The following is a 15165-nucleotide window of genomic DNA, read 5'->3' on the forward strand; positions in this document are numbered from 1 at the left end:
CGCACAAAACTGCAGCATTTTAATCATGCATCTATGTATTAAAGTATTTTGTCCTGTCTGCCCTAGCTTGTGATGTGGGGAGTGTCAGTAGGAGGAGTTAGGGAGGAGTTAGGGAGGAGTTACATGGTGCACATATAATAATGAGACATATCACATTCTTTTCCCCTACTATTTGCCCCAGAAAATCCAAATCCAAATCTAAAGTGGCGTACAGTAAGTCTAAAATTCTGCATCAGATGTAATAAACTGGTTTTATATGTGATGCAAAAAATAATTTTCTCTACATTGATATATAGACCCCAATTATAATTAGTGATATTACATTCTCTTTTAAAATAGGTATGTTTGAAGAATACAAAATGAGGCTGGAAGATGTTATAAACTGGGCCAGGCTTCTCTTTGGAAGATCTGTGGACAGCTTTAGCTTGCTCAGGCTTTACCATCTACCATCAGGGTGATCTGGAGTCAGATGGCAACTCAGGATACAGTGGACGAAACATGTATTATATCAATACACATTTGTTGGTTGGAATTCCTCTTTTATTTATGTAAGCACTGCTATATGAATGATCTAGTATTGACCTCTCAGTTTCTGTCCGACTTCCCCACGCAATATTATGACACCACACCTGGGGTACCCCCTTAAATTTAGCACAAGCCCACACAGCTACAGAACATGGATTTCCCCAGACCTGCTAACCATCCTTGCAGATCCACCACCGCTAAGTGTAGCACCTGGCCCATATTAAAATCATTTCCCCTCTGTGTATTAGCAGAGTTCTCCTTTCCCCTTCACTGCTTCTTCCTCCGCCCAGCATTTCCTGTCGATGGGCACACATTACAGCACGCCCTTCCAGTTCTCCTGCACAGCTTCAATACTATCTTATTGACCTTCCTGTTTCTGTAGCCTCTCCATCATGATGGGCTACACTACAGTATATCGGAGAGGTAGAGATCCATCTTTGCAATTGGCTGGCAATGATTGAGTGAACCCCTTCCCTGCATCATGGCACTACAATGCATCGCAAAAAAAAAATCAATGCATCATGGGTAGCAAAGGGTTTAAGTATTTTCATATTCATAAAGCAATGCACATTTCTGCTCTTTCACATTATTTTTACTATAAGCAATAATAACAATGATAATTCCTACTGTAACACGTGCTCCCCCACACGAAGTGAGATCTATATTGTTACCTTCTGTTGGTACTACTTGCTTGGCTTACAGGAAGGCCCTGAGCATCCGCCGGTGTTGTTTGGGGATAAAAAGGACAGGCTCTCAGTGCTGGGTTGTTCTTTCTCACTGGTACAGCACCTCCATTCCAACAGGGCCTATCGTAGATAGCTGCAGTCCCCTGTGGAAAACACTCTCACCTCCCTCTGAAGAACTGCAGCCTCAGGCAGGAGTACAAAACAGTAATTGGGGTCTTTATTCGTGTACATCCGTACACAGCATACATCAGCATACTTTTCTAAGCCAGAGAAACTCACTCCCACTGGACCCTACATAACCAGCAGAAGATCACCTCATAGCTGGCTGCTCTCTTTGTCCCTGGACTCAACCCCCAGGGCTTGAGGCCCCAAAGGTCTATCGCTGACTCACATATCCCATGGTGGAATATGAGTTAGCTGTTCCCACTCCCCGAGGGAGGGAATTCTCTCCCACTTCCATGAGGAAGGGGCTCTCTCTAAATTTGGATCTGCAGCCCCTTTTGTACCTAGGGGAGGGCCCTAGGTCTGAGCCCGATAGGGCAGTACCCACCCCCACTGTCACTCAAGGGAGTTGTTTACTGCTGCAGTAGCAAGAGCATAGATTTGACCCTAACACTGCCTGCACTGGTAACAGGGCTTACATGTTAGATAGGGCAGATTAGTAGCCCAGGGGTTACCTGGCTACACCACGAACAATTATTTTTATACAGTGATGACCTTTGAGTTCCTCGTCTTAGTTTTTAAATGTATGTAGCGCTTTAACCCCCGCACCCCACCCTCTCCCCACCTCAGGGAGATGTTATTCTGCTACAAGGTGTGGTGTTAGCGTACCTGTGAGGATTATGAGAGCTGTGTCATCTGCGATGTTGAGAAGACCAGGACAGGCTTTTGATGATCACTGATGTTCTTCTTGGTACTTAGGTCCTCCAGCTGTAGTGGGCTCCAGGATGTCCAGAGATCAGTCCCCCACTAAAGCACAGTTCTTCCCTCCTGCCCAGGGACTGACACTCAAACAGGAGTATAATGTAGCAAAAGGGTCTTTAATCAGCATTCACTGTAGATCTTCTTTACAGAGGTGCATAGGGTCATCAGAGGATACCAGGCCTATGGATGGTGCTTGCTCTCTGAGTCTGGAGCATCAGATCTTACAGGCCCAGCTAGCCATGAGAGCTGGCTGGCCTCTCTCTCCCAGCCGGGAGGAGAAGCTCTACCTCCAACTTCTTATAAGGAGGGGAACAGACTCCTTCAATTTGGCACTGCCTCTCTGAGGAACCAGAAGGGGAGGGCTCAAGGTCTATACAGTACCTATACCCAATAGGCTATACACAGGCCATGAGTCACCACCACACTTCTGTCACTCAGAGAGGAGTATGAGGGGGGTCAAAAGATGGAGATATAGTGGTAATTGAGGTTAATGAGTACAATTACTTTTGGGTTTTGTTATTTTTCATATATATATATTTGTACCTTTTTTCTATTAAGATAAATAAAGTGTCTCCTTGTCTTTCCTCAAGGCATAAAAAACAATATAAATAAAAAATTTGGACTCTCCCGAAATCAGGCTCATAAATACCAACATACAGTATTTGTGAATGAATGTCTTTATTTATATAGCGCCATTAATGTACATAGCGCTTCACAGCAGTAATAGTTAGTCATATAAATAATAAGATATAAATAACACAAAAAGAAGTGCTTTGACATAAAAGTAACATTTAGGAAAGGGAGTCCCTGCTCCAAAGAGCTTACAATCTAATTGGTTGGTAGGAAGAACGTACAGAGACAGTAGGAGGGCATTCTGGTAAGTGTGTCTGCAAGGGGCCAAGGTTAATGTGTGAGGTGTTAATTATCAGCCATAGAGCTACTCTTATGCTTCCTTAAGCAGGTGTGTTTTAAGGTGGGTCTTAAAGGTGGATAGAGAGGGTGCTAGTCGGGTACTGAGGGGAAGGGTATTCCAGAGGTGTGGGGCAGTCAGTGAGAAGGGTTTAAGGCGGGAGAGGGCTTTAGATACAAAAGGGGTAGAGAGAAGATATCCTTGAGCCGAACGCAAGAGCCGGGATGGTGCATAGCGAGAAATTAGGACTGACACTCCAACTCATGGCAGTGAGGTTCTGGGAATAGTATCATGGTGTGTGATTCAGGATCAGCCACAGAGTCCCATTCACTTAACCCTGGTAAAAAAAAGCTGAAAATGTAGACACACCAATTTGTAAAGTGAGTTCCTCTTTATTGTACTATGTTAGCTAAACTGTCCAAAATGCATTCGCAAATTTTTCCTCCCAAATTCAATTTCACTGCAAAACATTTTGCCAACCTTCAAAGGGCTAATGGTGTTACCAAATTAGCAAGCTTTTATCAAAATATCGCCAGTGAGTGAAGCATGGTGGGTGTGCCCTATTTATAGCGATTGTACTGAATTAAAAAAAGCGAATCTAGCGATTTTATAGAACTTGGCAAACTAGTGTATTAAAGAGACAATAAAGGTAGTTTTTTTTTTTAATGTGTTCATTTTTTTAAAATACAGGATTGGAGCAGGGAGTCTCTGAAGCTGAACCCCAGTCATTTCAGCTCCTGGGACCCCCTGCTTCCGGAGATACAGTACACACATCTGTAGGGGATGCTAGTAACAACTCCACGGTTCACATTGTAGTGGATTTTCAAAGCTGGGCCCTGTGGGCCAATAGGAAGCCGTGACGTCATCCAGTGAGGCTTCCAATTGGCAAATGTGATGCGGGAGCTGAAACTGCAGAGAGATATCGGCACCCCCTTTGCAGGTAAGTATCTCAGGAAGTATGGGATCCTCGGAGCTGAAACGTACGGGGTTCAGCCCCCTGCTTCCATCCTGTATAATATATTATAAAATGAACCAAAAAATGAATTAAAAAAAACGGCTGGGATGCGCATGCGCGACAACGGACTGAATGGCTGCTTGATCATTCAGCTCCGTTTCTAGCCGACACAATTTAATTAATAAATACATCCAAACCTGACGGATCTCGCCGAAATTTGACCACAACTTACCCGGACACCTCCAGGATGTCTAAAGGGACAAGATCGAAGCGCCCCTCCACAGTAATGACTGATTATTACAGCAAAGGAGATCAGCCACGCGCCCGCAGCCATGAGGGCCCCCCGCCAAGCGGGTCCGACTCAGAGGCAGAGGGAGATGAGGATAGCGGGAATAGAATCATGCGGAGGCGTGATATGCAGGAGTTCTGCACAGACATCAAAAGATGCCTGCAGGCTGAAGTGGCGTCCCTGAGAGCGGACATAAACAACATTGGCGCCAGAACGGACTCCCTAGAGAGGAAGCTGGACACCACGGTAAAGTCCCTCCACAGAACTGATAAACAGCTAGCCCAAGTGAAGGACACTATCCAAGACCTCTTGGATAAGCAGGAAGATGCGGAAAACCGAGAGCGTCGTAATAATGTGAGGATTAGGGGGGTCTCAGAAGAGGAACTTGACCCGGAGGACTTTGTGGGCCGGTGGCTAACTCAATTGATGCCGGATAAGACGGCCCAGGACCTGCATCTGGACCGGTGTCACAGAGCCCTGAGATCCAGGCCGCAGCAGGGAGACCCCCCGCGAGATATCATCGCCCGCTTCCATTATTTTAAAATAAAAGAACTGTTTACCCAGCTGACCCGCAATAATCCTTCCTTTGAATCACAAAAAATCCAAGTTTTTCAGGACATCTCCCCCACCACATTATTAAAAAGGAAACAACTTACCCCAATTACCAAGATCCTCAGAGATGAAGGGGTTAAGTACCGCTGGATTTTCCCCTTTGGGCTCCTAGTATCCAGAAACGGGGCTTCTACAACAATAAAAAAAGCTGAAGATGGCGGCGCCTTCCTCACTAAACTGGGCCTGCAGGACAAAATCACAGAGGATGTGGCGGGAAACAGAACAGCGCCGGATCCAACATGGCGGGAGGCGGGAAGACCCAATAAGAACAATCAGGCTCGCAGCCCACGGTAATCGGTCTACTACTGAGACTGAGTTCCCTCACAGTTTATGTTAACCCCCCCCCCCCTACCTCCCGCTCTCCGCTCGCCTAAAACTGCCTGTAGTAGCCCCACAGAGACCCCCCCGTACAGCTACACCCCCGCCCCCCCCCCTACGGCATCCCCCCCCCGGAGCCCAGAAGAGCCAAGGCCCTTTGGACTTGATGCACCACTTACCTGATCCCCTGACGGCAGCAGAGGGAGACTGGCAGCCATCTTGGATCAGCTCCGGTGCCCAACTGAGGAGGAACGGCTGCGGATGACGTCAGCGGGGAGGAGACTGCACTTCACGCGAGAAGGGCGCAGAAGAGAGGCCACATCCAAGATGGCGGAGGTCGGGACGGGCCGGAAGAGGCGGGATCCGGAAGGCGACTCCGGAGGAGATTAAGCAACACAAGGCGCCGAAGGAGAACGGCGCAGGAGAACACGCTAATAGAGCGCAAGTAGATAGAGTGAAGCGGGGCACTAGGAGGTGGGACAAACGGGTAGCACAGAGTGCAGCAGAGTCCACCCCGCGGGCAGGCCATACACAGGCACCCCCGCTTCCACGGCCGCCCCTGATCCTCGCGCTGACACCCCTGCCATTCCCACCGGCGCTTCTCTCACTGACACTCCTGCCCCTCTCGCGGACGTCCCTTTGACACCCTGACTCATCGCGCTGACACCTATACGCCCCCCGCTGGCACCACTCCCGCGGATACTCCTGCGGGCGAGTCCCTTGAGGACACATCTTAGGCGCACGACAAACACCCCTATTCACGCTGACACCCCTGCTCCTTCCACAGACACCTTTCCAAGAGTAACGGAAGCCTTATAAGTAAGGGGAGAGAGGGATAAATGTAGGAACACCCGCTGAAGTAGGGCCACATGCAGTAATAGCGAGAGGCAAGGGGCAGTAGTGAATGTAGACATAGGCCGACAGCGAGACTGGGGGGGCGAGAGTCGGAAGCCCCAAAACGGAGCTCTGGGAGGGGAAAACAAAAACAAAAACATAAAGCAAAAACTGACAGACAGTCATCGGAGGGTGCCCTGACGCATAGACACCTCAGGGGGGGAAATTAAATTAAATTAAGTTAAGCTTGGGGCAGCTAAGCTGAACTCAGGCTAAATTACGAGTTAAAGAAGCCGGGTGAATAACCACGGGAGTTGGCAGAAAGTTTGGGCCTGATAGGCAGTACAAGAGGCAAATCAGAAAAGGGCTACAGAGGACGGGGGGACAAGTTGATGACAGTTACTGATAGAAGGTCAGAGTTTTAGGTTACATGCAATTTCTTAAGTATGCAGGTTGTTTAAAAGTCAGGTTTGGACTAACAAAGTTACTAGTTCATCGGCTGAGACGGCGGTCCTACAGTCGTCATGCGTGTCTACCCTGGGGCTGGGGCAGCTGCCCTAGAACCCGAGGAAGTCCTGGGGACGAGGCGGGGCAACACGGCCCTTTGGAGGAGGAAAGAGTTAGAGGGCGTGTTCCGGATATCCGCAGTCCCACAGGCAAGGGAGAGACGGCGGTCCTATGCCGCTGATCAATCTCCCCAGTTGATGTGTGTTGTTTACGTGTTTTTTTTTTTCCCTTATGTGTCCCACGTACCTACTGTGTCCACCCTCCCCCACATTATCTCCTATACGAGTGGCCCCCCGCTGAAGCCCTGCACAGAGCTGAGTACTGCAGAGGAACAGAAGCGGCACCGTAGCGACCCGATACATCCAAGAGCAACACTAAGAAAACAAGGTCAGTTCCCCACACCAACATGCCTTTAACCTTTATATCCCACAACACTAAGGGTCTCAACTCACCATGCAAACGAAGGATAGCACTCACTGACTACAAAAAAAAGGGAGCGGACTTCATCCTACTCCAGGAAACACATTTCAGTACCACTAGTGCTCCCAAATATTTTGATAAACAATATAAGCAAGTATTCCTATCCTCCGCGCCAGAAAAAAAAAGGGGAGTAGCAATCCTAGTCCATAATAGAGTAGGCCTAGTAGTGGACAAGGTAAAGAAAGATCAGGAGGGGAGGTTCCTGATGATCATAGGGTCCATCAATATGCTCCCCATAACAATAGCCACGCTGTATGCCCCTAACACCCATGAAGCAGAATTCTTTACGAAGACATTCGGCATCATAAAAAAGTTTAGCGAAGGAGCCCTAATCCTAGGTGGGGACTTCAACGTGGCTATGAACACAACCCTGGATCGCTCAGGTCCCCACAGGCGCAGAACCAACCCCCGACCTTCCGCACTAGAACAAGGTCTGAAAGACCTCCAACTAATAGACGCATGGAGAGAAATCCACCCACTAGAAAAACTTTATACTTTCTACTCACACCCACACGACTCATTCAGTAGAATCGATTACTTCTTTATCTCTAGCAGACTGGTCTCCACGGTCACCCACACGGGGATCCATGATATTTCATGGTCGGACCATGCACCGATCGAGCTAAGGTGCGCGCAGATAGGGCTGGAAAGACCAAGAGCAAACTGGAAACTAAATGACTCCCTCCTAAAAATCCCAGACCTTGAGAGAAAGATCAAAGAGGAGATTAAATACTTTTTCAGTGAAAACAAAGACAGCGTTGACTCACACATAACCCTCTGGGAGGCTCACAAAGCAACACTGAGGGGGGTTTTGATTAGTATGGGAGCCCGCAAGAAAAAGGAGCGCAACGCAAAAATTATTAAGGTGCAAGCAGAACTAAAACAGCACTGGGAACAACATAGGCGGTCACCCGATGCAGAGACCCTGCAACAAATTAAAGACACCCAGACTAAGCTGAATCTTCTGCTCACCTCCCAGGCTGAGAAAGCGTTAAGTTGGTCAAAGAGAAGATATTTCGAAAAAGCAAACAAACCAGATACCTTATTAGCCAAAATGATTAACTCCAAAACGCACAATTATAGTATCCAAGCGTTACGACGCGAATCAGGGGAAATTACTGCCAACCCCAAGCAAATTGTACGGGAATTTAAAGATTTCTACGCAAAACTATATGACGGGGATAAAGTAGCCAGATCACCAGCGAACAAGGTGGCCCTGGAGAACTTTCTAGCAAGTTCAAATATACCCTGTTTGAGCGGGGTGGACAGAGAGGTGATGGGCAGAGATTTTACAATGGAGGAATTATCGGAGGTTATGAAAAACCTGAAACCCTCTAAAGCCCCGGGCCCCGACGGGTACTCAAATCTTTACTACAAAAAGTTTAGGAAACAATTGGCCCCTTATTTACTACGTATGTTTAACCAAGTGTTGAACGGATCCCCATTCCCTAGCCAAATGCTCCAAGCGTCCATTTCAGTAATACACAAGACAGGGAAAGACCCGCAGGACTGTAAGAGTTACAGACCTATATCCCTCATTAATTCGGACATCAAAATCTATTCCAAATTACTGGCCAATAGAGTGAGTCTAATCCTACCCAGACTGGTGCACCCAGATCAAGTCGGGTTTATCCAGGGTCGACAAGCATCGGATAATACCCGACGAATTATTGATCTGATAGAAATAGCCAATCGCAATGACATACCAGTTATGGCGCTCAGTCTGGATGCGGAAAAAGCGTTTGATAGGATAGACTGGCCATATCTGGAGGCCACGCTTGGAGCGTTCGGAATGGGCAACAAATTAATAAAAGCTATATTCGCACTATATTCGACCCCGTCGGCAAGGGTGACCCACCAGGGATTCGCTTCAGACCCCTTTCAAATTAAGAGCGGTACGCGACAGGGATGCCCGCTCTCCCCCCTCCTCTTTGCACTGTGTATGGAGCCGCTGGCGGCCCAGATCCGGGATAGCAAAGACATTTCAGGTATTGCCATCGGAAACCAGACGCATAAGGTGGCACTCTATGCGGATGACGTGTTCCTGACAGTATCCAGGCCCCTCACCTCTCTGCCGAACCTGTTTGAGGTATTGGGACGGTTCAATAGGGTCTCCGGGTTCAAAATAAATCAGAGTAAATCGGAGGCCATTAATATAAATCTCCCCAAACACGTAGAAAAATTAATTGCCCTTAACTTCAATTTCCGCTGGCAGAAGCAACAAATCAAATACCTGGGAGTCAATATCACACGGACATATAATACCATCGGCCACGCCAATTACCCGCAACTGATGCGGACCCTGAGAGAGGATCTCCATAAGTGGGCTAAAAACAAGATCTCATGGATTGGCAAAATCCACTGCGTAAAAATGAATTTGCTCCCTCGCCTCTTGTATCTTTTTCAAACGCTCCCAGTGCCGTTAAATTTGAAGGAAACTCTCTCCCTCCAAACTGAGATAGATAAGTTTATCTGGGGAGGCAAAAAGGCGAGAGTGAGCAAACAGATAATGCGCACACAAACAGGGGCGGGAGGTCTAGCGGTACCCTGTTTGTTATCATACTACCGAGCGGCTCAATTATGTCAAATTGTGCAATGGCACACTAACCCCGACTCTAAAAGATGGGTCGCGTTAGAGCGAGAGGCATGCTCACCATTGGAACTAGAGCACCTGATTTGGTACCCTAAAAAGGTGCGCAATAGCACCAAACTGCCGCTATCCTCAATGACCAACTCGCTATCTATCTGGGCAGGCGCCAGGCTTAAGTGCGGCCTCACTAGCAGGGCATCGGGTATGACACCAATTTGGAATAACCCCCTCTTTGCTCCGGGCCAATCCAGCACAGATTTCTCTATCTGGAAACAAAACAACATAAAGCGTTTGGTGGATCTGGAGGGGAGAAAGGGCATAAAATTTTTCGAAATAGTCAAATCTGACCACCATATTCCTAATGCCGAGATCTTTAGATACCTCCAGATCAGGGCGTTCTATCAAAAAGTTCAGCCACAGTCCCCTATGACAAATTTCGAAAAGCTCTGTCGATCAGGGACATCCACGGTGAGACTTACATCGCAGATGTATAAAGAAGTGACCGGTTCTAGCACGACAGTGAACGACAAAACCAGATATATGACCCAATGGGAGACAGACCTAGGCGAGGAGCTAGAGATAGAGGACTGGACAAAGATTGTGACGGCAACCTCCAAAAGCTCTATGTGTACAACCTTAAGGGAGAACGCATATAAGGTAATGATGCGATGGTACCATACTCCCGCTAAATTAGCTAAATTCCTGCCCAGTTACTCCCCATTGTGTCCGAGACAATGTGGACAGCAAGCAGACTTGTTGCACATGCTGTGGTCCTGCCCCAAAATCGTCCCAGTCTGGGACTCAATTAAAGACTGGTTGAACATAATTACAGGTAAACCCGTCCCATTAGACCCATGGCTGTTCCTCCTGAACAGGCCAGCAATCGGGTTCACCAAAGGAGAAAACAAACTGATAGCTCACTTTGCTATGGCGATGAGGGGAGAGACTGCAGCACGCTGGAAACAAAATATAATCCCTTCAATTCCAAACATTAGACATAGAATTTGGACCGTATGCCAGATGGAAATGCTAACAAGCTTAGTCAACGACACTGGCGAAAATTTTGAAAAAGTATGGGCACCGTGGTTAGCCCAGAAAGAAATTCGGGAAGTAGATAGGTCCTCAATTTGGCTTTAATAGGAACAAATGCGTTCTCCCTTGAGGGAATACCTAACGACGGAACCTACACCACACTAAGATAGAGATACCCCCCTCCCCCCCCCCCCCCCACCCCACCACATAACCCTGTATGACCAAGAGGGGTCACACAAGACAATGAGAGAGACAAATCAGTTACGAACCAGATGGCCTACAGGGTACGCAGAAAGTCCTCGGACGCAGAGAACCAGCATGGGGGAGGCAGAAGCGGACCCACGTAAGGAGACCCCCCCAACTCCCATACTCCCCCCCCCCCCTCCTCTCTCTCTGTCCTTTTTCACGCCCCTTGTCTGTCTACCCCCCCCACCCCCCCGGCTCCTAGCAGGGGATCCCCTCCCCAGTATGTCTGTTGGTCTTCCCAGTTTGTCCAAAGACAATCACCAATTTACGAAACGGATTGTCACATGCAGTAAACTGTTACGGTACGCTGCCGAGAGATTATCTACTGTATGTATATTATGTACTGAACAAAATAAAAAATTTAAGTTGAAAAAAAAAAAAAAAAAAAACGGCTGGATTTCTTCTTTAAATGAAATTGTAAAGCACATTGACTTAATGCATAGCGAATTGTATGCAAACCCTGATTGAGCCGTGGATTTTTTCCACAACAAAAAAGGGTACATTTTGCATGGTTAATGACTTAATGGGAAAGGTTTGCACATCTTTAATGTTAACGAGTCTACATTTCAGATTGTGCAGAAAAGACAAATCACTTTCACAAATAGAGACTTTATGTAATTTCTGAGGGGTTAAAGCGGCAATACTACATCACCCCCCCCCCTTCTTTCCCCCTTTTATTAGTTGTATATGTAAAGCATGTGACAATATATAATTCTATATTCTTACCTAAGCTGGCAATTGTTTGTTGCTCCTGTTATAAATCTGTCAAAATCATGATTGTGTGGCTAAAATAATGGCTGCCTTTCAGTTTCAATCAAGCCTTTAGTCAGTGTAACGCAGCAGCTACAATGTATCCTTATATTCAGTGGCGTAGCTAGACATGCGTGGGGCGCCTGGGCAAACATTTTTTCAGGGCCACATAATAAATGACCGTATTCCGTAGATTCAAAATTAAATATACCGCACACATACAAATATAGATTAAATATAAAATATAGATTACTCATCTACTCGCCATTTATTTTTAAGTCAGAAGTTCCGTTTCCGCACTTTCCGCTCAGCAAACACGTCAATGATGTGATCCATTAGGCCCGAGAGCGTGGCAAATGTATATGGGGGCGGACATTTTTGCCGCCCCAAAATTTTGCCGCCCTGGTCTCAGGCCTAATGGGAAATCTGCCACTGGGTAAAGTAGGGGTGCGAACCTCTCTGCACCCATCCACAATGAGATGCAACAGCTTTTTTTTCCTGAAATAATATTGGGCTTTTTTCTCCAAAGTTGTGTAAAATTCACCATACACTTTAAATAAATCAGCGTGGTAATATAAGATAATACTGGCTGCAATATTCTTCTCCCTCCCCCCATCCTCTCCCTGAGCTTCTCTCTCTGATTATCCCTCCTCATTATCCCTCCCCATCATCATCAGCTCTCTCCCCATCATCATCAGCAGCAGCAGCTCTCTCCCCATCACCATCATCAGCTCTCTCATCATCATCAGCTCTCTCCCCATCACCATCATAATCAGCTCTCTCCCCATCATCATCATCATCAGCTCTCCCCATTATCAGCTCTCTCATCATCATCATCAGCTCTCTCCCCATCATCATCATCATCATCACCATCATCAGCTTTCTCCCCATCATCAGCTCTCACCATCATCATCATCAGCTCTCCCCCCATCATCATCATCAGCTCCACATCATCATCAGTGCTCCCCATCATCATCACCATCATCAGCTCTCCCCCTCATCATCTCCATCATCAGCTCTCCCCCTCATCATCATCTTCTTAATCATCAGCTCTCTCCCTCCTTCTCCATGCCTACCTGTTGGTGGTAATAGAGACAGGCAGGGGAAGATGGTATGCGGCAGCAGTAGCCCCCCCCGGATAAGAGGATAAGACGCAGAGGAATTAGCAGTTGCTACAGAGGCAGAGCAGGATGGCACGAGGCGAGGAGCGCGCTCTAGCAGCATAGAAACCAGACGTAAGAAAGACTTCTGGGTTAGACCGCTGGGGCGCGCTCCTCCCCGGCTGTCCTGCTCTGCCTCTGTAGCAACTGATAATTCCTCTGCCAGATTATACTCTGTTTAACGCCGGGGGCCCACCGCCACTGCTGCCAACAGAATTTAGGGGGCCGAGGACAAACTTGAAGAATGGGGCCCATGCAAATCTTACGACATAATCACATTCGGTTTGCTTTGCTCCATCATGTCTCTTTGTTCCCCCCTCCCCCTAGTGTCTCTCTCTCACACCCTTTATGTCATTCCATCTTTTCCCCTTCTGTGTCTCCCTCCTCTCATGTATATCTCTCTTTTCCCACCCAGCATGTCTCTCTTCTCTCCCCCCAGCCTGTCTCTCTCCTCTTCCCCCCAGCATGTCTTTCTCCTTTCCCCCCAGCATCTATCTCCTCTCTCCCTAGCATGTCTCTCTCATCTCCCCCCCAGAATGTCTTTCTCGCTCCTCCCCCCACATCATGTCTCTCTCCACTTCCCCCGCATCATGTCTCGCTCTCCTCTCCCCCACATCATGTCTCTCTCTCCCTCCTTCCCAGCATGCCTCTCTCTCTCCCCCTCACCATGTCTTTCACTTCTTACACTGCTCATTGCATTGTCTCTGTTCTCCCCTCATGTATTTATCTCGTGTCTTTTTTCCTCCCTCTTCTCTTTTCTCACACATGCCATCAGGGCCACCAACAGGGGGGGACAGCCGGGACAAGTGTCCTGGGCCCGGTGGCTGTGGGGGGTCCAGGCAACGCTGCAAATTGGGCCTAACCTCTGGCCAGGCCTGGCTGCTGGTCCTCTCGTGGCTGTGCCCCTGCTCTCCCTACAGAGGTCGGGCCCAACTTGCAGCGGCCTTACCATCCACAAGGTAAATTCAAAAGTGGTTTATGGGTGATCAAAAAAGTAATAGGACTAAGAAAGTCAATAATAAAGAATAAATGAATCAGATAATAGATGTACTCTTGCATGTAGTGGGTACAGAGCCCCCAACAGGGGGGGACAAAGGGCACTGGCATCCCGGGATCCGTGGGCGAGGGGGGCACCCTTTTCATATACCCCTGCCTGAGCTCTCAGTCTATTGGGTAAGGGTATGGATGAAACCTGCCCTAGTGGGGGACTGACTCTGGAAATCCTGGAGCCCACTGGAGCTGGAGGCGCTGACACCCTGAGTTGAACATCAAGATCATCAAAAGCCTGTCCTGTTCCCCACACCATCGCGGACCACTCAGCTCTCCTGGACCCTCACAAGTATTCACACACCACAAACAGCAGTAACCAATAGCAACATCTCTCAGGGGGGGGGGGGGTGGAAACTTACAATTGGAGGTGCTGCTGAGATGGCAGCAACAGGGCTGGCTTTTAAAGGGACCTTATGGCAGCAGATGCAGTAGCAGTAAAAGAGGCCGGGGCCAGGCCCCTAATGCTACACCAGGAACCCTAGGTACCTGGGCACATAGACTGTGCAAAGTTGGGACGACACCCCCCCTACCCCCTGATGGGATGTTACTGGGGAGCGATGTTACCCTTCTTGAATCACTGGAAAATGGGCCAGGGCCTTCACAGTGTACCGTGAGGAACCTTGGGTACCAACGCACATAGATTGTGTTTAAGGGACGGGACCTTTCAGGCTCTGGGGTCACCCCTGCACCATGCACGATGTACCATGCAAGTTGGGGGCGTACCCGGTGTGAAAATTATCCCGGGAGCGTGAACCCCATACCTGTTCTACAAGGGATGGGCCCCTTACAATATACAGTGAAGGACCTTGTGCACCTTCATTTCTGGACTGTGCAGCAGTCTACAATGTGAGGAACAGGCCCCTGAGGCGTCACGAGGGACCCTGTGTACCTAAATGTATTGTATTGTATTGTATGACTTGATTTATATAGTGCCATTAATGTACATAGCGCTTCACAATAGTAATACAAGTGGTAATGAAATAAATAACAGATAATATAAATAACAGATCATGGGAATAAGTGCTTCAGACATAAAAGTAACATTAAGGAAGAGGAGTCCCTGGTCCGAGGAGCTTACAGTCTAATTGGTAGGTAGGGAGAACGTACAGAGTCAGGAGGGAATTCTGGTGCGTACGTCTGCAGAGGGCCAAGCTTTATGTATCATGTGTTCAGAATATCCACAGTGTTATTCATATGCTTCTTTAAGCAAGTGGGTCTTAAAGGTGGATAGAGAGGGTGCTAGTCGGGTACTGAGGGGAAGGGCATTCCAGAGGTGTGGGGCAGTCAGTGAAAAAGG

General features: G+C 48.0%; 1 long non-coding RNA gene across 3 annotated transcripts in view; it reads left to right on the forward strand.

Moving 5' to 3' along the window:
- LOC142487094 (uncharacterized) overlaps positions 1-15165 on the forward strand; it is a 174914-nt gene that overhangs the window by 148608 nt on the left and 11141 nt on the right. For 2 of the 3 annotated variants that reach the window (XR_012799139.1, XR_012799140.1), the window contains one exon: positions 340-548. The exons of the other annotated variant lie outside the window; for it this stretch is intronic. This is a non-coding gene — a long non-coding RNA (uncharacterized LOC142487094). The remainder of the gene's footprint in view (positions 1-339; positions 549-15165) is intronic. 3 annotated transcript variants of the gene reach the window in all.

The sequence above is a fragment of the Ascaphus truei genome, chromosome 2 (genome assembly GCF_040206685.1).
Source record: "Ascaphus truei isolate aAscTru1 chromosome 2, aAscTru1.hap1, whole genome shotgun sequence".
In the NCBI taxonomy this organism is placed as follows: Eukaryota; Metazoa; Chordata; class Amphibia; order Anura; family Ascaphidae; genus Ascaphus; species Ascaphus truei.